Source organism: Urocitellus parryii, chromosome 2 (assembly GCF_045843805.1).
Source record: "Urocitellus parryii isolate mUroPar1 chromosome 2, mUroPar1.hap1, whole genome shotgun sequence".
NCBI classification, from domain to species: Eukaryota; Metazoa; Chordata; class Mammalia; order Rodentia; family Sciuridae; genus Urocitellus; species Urocitellus parryii.
In genome coordinates this window covers 184465470-184472301 of record NC_135532.1, presented here as the reverse complement: position 1 = coordinate 184472301, position 6832 = coordinate 184465470, and positions in this window count along the sequence as shown.

Here is a 6832-nt window from a genome sequence, read left to right as displayed (position 1 = left end):
ACAAATATAAGATAACAGTAATTAGTATTATTTGCCATCATTTTGATATATATGTCCCAAGGACATAAACCAGTGGTGCACACCTGGTGTAGGGAGCTTCTATATACTCCAAACAAAAAGAGAGTTGATTATGATCCTCTTCCCTCTCTGCCTTAATTTTCTGACTGGTGATCAGTGGGTTTGTGTGATTAAACTCTAGGTGCTCAGTTTCGAATGACTGGAGGCATGTAGACCTTTTCATTGCTGGGTGCAGTGTTTGCAGAGTTATTTACACCTCCTAGTAACCAGGCCTAAGGCAAACAGTCCCCATTAGCCACACAGTGACTTGCTATACCTGTCATTGTTCTGTTAACATAACTTCAAACATTTACTGTACCTAGAGGAGGGCATTTCCTCCCTCACTTTTACTACTAAATTAATTTCATTCTTTAGTTGTTTTACATTCTTTAGAACTAATTAGAAAGATGAGAGAATCTTATTTGAAAGACACTGTAAAAGTCATTTGGGTAAATCCTCTTTACCAAAATAAGGGTCTTTTGTACAATTTTTCTGATGGATGTGTCCTACCATTGAATTTCCAGTGACAGGGAGCTTAGCAGTTGTGAGACAGTCTATTCCATTGTTGGATTGTTTTGATTTCTTATATTCACAGAATTTTTAAAAATTACTTTAAAAACCTTCAGGATCGTTCTAATTCAATTCCTTCAGTTTTCAGATGAGGAAATTGAAGCCTAGAGAGGTTAAGTAACTTGCCCAAGGCCTAACAATTTATTGACACAGCTGGGACTCCTGATTTGTGGAAATTTCTTTCCAAATCATTAAACTGCAAAATTGCTGAAGTCATAAATGTTGAATAGTATTAAATTCTGTTATGCAGCATATAAATGCTTTAGTATGCAGCATATTTTAGCATAGCAAGTATTTATGTTACACTGTAGATAAACTTATTTTGATTTCAATGAAGAAAAATCGAAATCTTTCCTGGTAGGGTTCAAAGAGCTCTTTAAAGCTTCCTGAGAAACTTCCTGCTTCCAACAGGACTGTTTTCTTCTTTGCTTTTCTTTAAAAGGTATAAGGGAGAAAGAAGTCATCAGTCTTGATACTTATCCTTATAAATATCTAAGAAGTCAAGTGGCCAGGGAAAAAAATGCAAATCACATTTCTCTGCCTGACATGAGGGTTGTGCCATGGCATTGGTCCCAGGCCTGTCAGTGGCAATGTGGATGAGACTGGAGTAGAGCCTGCCCATATGCCAGGGAGACTTTGTGAGGTTGCCTGGCCTCCCCTGTCACCTGGAAAGACTGCACTTAGAGGGAATCTGCGACCTTTTTGTTCTCTGAAATTACCTGCTGAAGGCTTTAAGATCACCCGAAATGGGAGTGGGGACCATCATGGGGAGAGCAGACATTGATTGGATGTGAGAGAAGACCCTGAGAGGGCTTTGAGGTATTTGGGTAGACTTGAGAGGATTAGGGGGAGGAGCAGTAGAAATGGTGTGAGGTAAAGAACTGAGAATGATGCTGTCTGTTCCGAGAAATAACCAAGAGCCTTAAAAAGTTAGTGATATAAAAATATTCATTTAAGCTTTATCAGATGCATCAGTAAGAAAGACACTCCCCACCCAGATTTCAAACTTTTGAGTTTGTATCCCTGTGGAGACAGATGGCCAGCCTCTTGCTCCCCAAAGGCAGAAAGATTAATCTTTTTCTTGCTTTATCTCACTGTACTTTGTACCTCTATTATAAGCTCTGCCTTCATTTAGAATGAACGTTTGCAGCTGTCTTCCCTTCTAGATACTGCTATCTCTCCACTAGGATAGACTTGAGTTCTGAAGAGCAGAGACCATTTCTTTTTTTGCTTGCTTGCTTGCTTTTTTAATTATGAAATATGTCAGGCATACAAAAAAATAAACAGGATGCTATCTTTATACCTTAACATCCCCATATGGCTTCTAAAAAGCACAGTACCTAGCATGTGGCAAGCACTTGGGAGAGATTTGTTGAATTGTGGTACTGACTTCCTTCTTACACTTCTACAGTCATCTTTTTTTCCCCTTTACAGATTATATGGAGTCAGAATCATTTTCTCTGGAAGCCTATGCTCTTAGGGTCAATGCACATATATTCTGATATTTGTGGAAGTAGTACTGCTCTGAAATGCCTTCAAGCAGCAATGCCCACTTTAGACAGTCCTAATTATTGATTATCATTAGAACTCAGAGGTGGTCATGCCTTCCATTCAGGAGGCTTAAAGCGTAAACAAAGCAGTAAAACAACAAGGGTATATCCAGCTGGCCTTTCGCATCTGTGGGTTCTGTACCTATGGATTCAACCAACAGCAATCAAAAATGTAGTTAGGCCTACAATGGTCTCATCTGTACCAAACATATACAGATTTTTTTCTTGGCATTCTTTCCCAAATAGTAAAGTATAGCAATTTATACTTATACTGCATTGGGTATCATAATCTAAGGGTGATTTAATATATGGGAAGGTGGCATAGGTTATATGCAAATATTATGTCATTTTCCAAATCCACATTCATGGAATTTTATATTTGTGTGGGATCCCTCAACAAATTCCCCATGGATACTGAGGGATAACTGTAAAGCTAATGGGAATATAGATTTTGCCTTTTACTATTAGAAGAGTTTGTTATCCATGTTCATTGTTTGCATGTTTTAGTCATCAGTGATTTATTAAGACCAAAGAATGGGTTATGGCTAACAGAGATTTTCCAAGAAAGGAATATTGTTGGGTTGAGGAAAGGGGAGGAGATTATTTGTGTGTGTCAATGTTAAGGAGAGGAGGAAAAAGAAACAAGAGAAATGATAAAATTACCCCAGAGAAAGAAATTACACTGATCACCAAGCTTTGGATAAATGAGCCCATAAAATTCATGTCTCCTGACCTGAGTATGTTATATGAAACTTTCCCCTTGTATTTGTCTTTCCAACAATATTTATAGTTCTTTGTCCCAGTTTCAGTTTAGCAACTTCCTGATAGTTCCAACTGCCCTTTCTGATAGAATATGTCAAAGTATAAACTCTTATTACCTGCTCACTGACATTCTGTACTGGCACCTCTTCTGGATTTTTTAGTGTTAGCATCTAGTCCTCAATGCCTGAAAACCCTCTCTCACCATCACATCCAACCAGTCCATATAATCTGCCAATTCTGTCTTCTAAATAGCCCTCATATTCTTTCCATTCCCTCTGAAGCAACTTGGTTTCCACACTCCATCCTCTCTCCCTCCATCTACTACCCTTAAGCAGAACATCTTTCAAATCTAATCATGTCTCCTCCCTTTACCTCTTCATAGTTATCTGCTCATAGGAGGAAAAAAGTCCTCTAGTCCACCTTTCCAGTCGTGTCTTCTACATCTTTCATCACCTCTCACCAGTCTTGCTGGTGTTTCTTCTCTCCCCAAATAACCATGTGATTCCTTTCACACCTCCATGCTTGCCTATCCCTCTGACTGATGTTCTCTGTTCATTCTGGATAGCAATTTCCCCTTCTTTGTACCTCAAAACCTTCGACCCATCTCTCTTAGAGAGCTTCTTGTATTAAATAGCAATTATTTATTTATTCGCTGGTTTCTCCTCTAGGAGACTCCTCTAGAGTAGGGGTCCACTGTGTGTTTATCTTTGCATCATTTTTATGGTAATGCCGGCAACATAGGTGATTCACAAACCAGTGAATGAATGAATAGAAAATCTGTGATAGTCACCACTTTCCTTACAGAAAAGGGAGTTTTATGGTGTGGTCTTATAATTCCAGTGTAAAATCTGAGGAGTAAAATCAGAGGGCTGTGGCAAGAACTGATATGGAGACATCTGTAAAAGCCCTTAAATGTTTTAGAAAACACAATGAATCTAAACTTTAAGTATTTAGGTGGCATTCCCAAAACAGCACCACACCACTTCTAATTGTATTCTTTTCCTAAAACTGATCTCAGGTGCCCCTCAAGGCTGAGTTTTCTCTCAACTTGTAATTTTCTGATGATTTGGATAAACTCAATTTTCTGTACTCTTACTATTTCCTTTTTATTGTCTTTTTTTTTTTTTTTTGTATTAAGAGATTGGGATTGAACCCAGGAACATTCTGCCTCTGAGCCATATCCTAGCCCATTTTTATTTTTATTTTTAGACAGGTTCTCACTAAGTTGGCCTTGAATTTGCTGTCCTCCTTCCTCAGTTTTCTGAGTAGCTGGGGTTATAGGCTGGATCACTGCGCTTGGCTTTTTTTTCTTTTTACCTGCCTATCCCATCTTTAGAAGTATCAGAATTGGCCAGGTGCAGTGGCGTACCTGGCCAAACTGATACCTCTAAAAGATGAGATAGGCAGGTAAAAAGAAGGATCAGAAGTTCAAAGCCAGCCTTAGCAATCTATCAAGGCCCTGAGCAATTCAACAAGACCCTATCTCTAAATAAAATATTAAAAAGGGCTGGGGGGTGCTGGGGTTGTGGCTCAGAAGTAGAGCACTAGCCTAGCCCTGGGTTCGACCCTCAGCACCACATAAAAATAAATAAACAAAATAAAGGTATTGTGTACAACTAAAAAATAAATATTTACTTTTTTTAAAAAGCGGGGGGCTGGGGTTGTGGCTCAGTGATTGAGAGTCCCTGGATTCAATCCCCAGAACCAAAAAAAAAAAAAAAAAATCATATTTGGGCACAATAGTCCAAAGCAGATAAACTCTTAGCTAAGAAAATTATCAGATACTAGAGCTCCTTGTTTGAGGCCTATACAAGTTTACACATGAACATTCATGCAAAAATTGTATAGCTTTTTGCTAGGTTAACTTTTTATTAATACTTTTCATTTTATGGTACATAATAAAGCTGTTCTTTTCAAGAGATATTTGAAGCTGATCAAAAAATAGATGAAACAGCCCTAAACCTATTTTTTGCTCTCTTTCATTTGAGAACTTTTATTTTCCCAGAGTTCTTTGAATTCTAAACTTCCCTCTAATTGGAGATGTGTGTGTCTGTGTGTGTCTGTGTATTGTGGGGATTGAATCCAGGGATGCTCTATCACTGAGCTATATCCTCAGACCTTTGTAATTTTATTTCGAGGTGGGGTCTTGCTGAGTTGCCCAGGCTGGCCTCTCCTGTCTCAGCCTCCCAAGTCTCTGGATTACAACTGTATGCTACTGTACCCATCTTAATTGACTATATTTAAAATGTGAAAATTTTCTTTATAATATCCCAAATTCAGGAATTTGTATAGGAATAGATGAGTGTCAAGAAGTGCTTTGAAAATCTGGCAGTGCTGTATCCTGCCGCTATAGCAGTTTCTTGTCTAGACTCAGAGCTGCCCTTTTTTTCAGGCCCTTCTATGGATGGTTGCACTGATAGATGGAATCTCCTAGGGGAGCTTCGTGAATCAGCCTTCCATCCATTACCATGTAGCAAGATTATAATTTATGGACCCAGATGGTGACTCCCTATCCCACTACTCCTGTTTACTTCAGTAAACTAGCAGAGGTATTAACTATTAAATTGCTCTTCTTTTTAAAATAATTGAGGCTATTTGCAAAGGACTCTGTATAAAAATATTTAAACTTGTGAAAATATTTTTAAAGGTAAATTTTCATCAGAGTAGGAATAACATTATGCCACATAATAAAAAAATAAGCAATCACATAGTCAGATTTCTTTTTCTTGGCATACATTCATGTGGAAATGAAAAATTGAGGTACAAATCCTGGTCCACTTCCTACATTTTTATAGAAGGGTTGCAGCTCTTTCTTCTTAGTTGATTGTTAAAGCTTATGGATCTATCCCCTACATGGGAACCCAGGATATTTGCATTACAGGTTCTTACCAGAGAACATAGCCTATAATTTTGAGCTGCTCAATATTTTTGAAAGCTTGAGTGTGATGAATAATGTTCAAGGAAGATTTCCTGAAGGAAAGGTAGCCTGTGCCCTTCTGGATTAAAAGAGACTTTCGAAGAACTGTTGACTCAGAATATTTTACTGTAAGTGTTGCTTTTCTAGAATTTTGGAAATATCATCTTGCATGAAGAGGTACTCTTAAAACTGTCTTAGGAAAGATGACACTACATTTGCTCTGGGGGTATAATTGAGGCTCCTTTTATCTTCTTCATTTGGGGGATATGAATGAAAGGAAGGCCTCTCAGGCCATCTTACCTGTAGAAACTGCCTCTCTTGAACAATTCATATGTTTTTATGTTACTTGATAAATTAACTGTGTCTCTTTTTACTTAGGTCCACAGAAAGCGCTGGTCCAAATTTGTGAACCATTTTTAAAAGTTGCTAGCATACAAAGTGTTTTTCTTTTTAACTACTGATTATTATATACATTATCTTGTTTTTTAAAAACAAAACAAAACATTTTCTTCATATTTTCCCTATCTCTTTACCTATTCTACTGACTGATATTTCACATTCTATAGAACTAAGTCTTCCAGCATGTATTTTTGAAAATTTAACCAAGCCTATTATAGTCAGTTTCATAATATTTTCATATTTGAATTTTTGTATTTTGGTGTATATGTCTTTGAAATCTTAAAAAATCTTTAATAATGTGAAATGGACAGCATTTATTAGACAGGATGCAGAGGCCAGATGATGCCTGGAAGTCTTACTGTGTAATTTAATCCTGAGTGCTGTGTTGTTTGGCTTCATTGGACTCTGAGTGTGCATATATAATTATGTGCGCATGTGTAAAAAGCCCAGACCTGATAGGAAAGAGAGGGAGGAACATCATTAGCTGAGATTAGATTTGTCTCTCCAGCTGGGCAGAGCGCCTCTGAATTCCAAGGGCTTTCCCCAGTGTAAATTATTAGACTGACTCAGCTGCTGT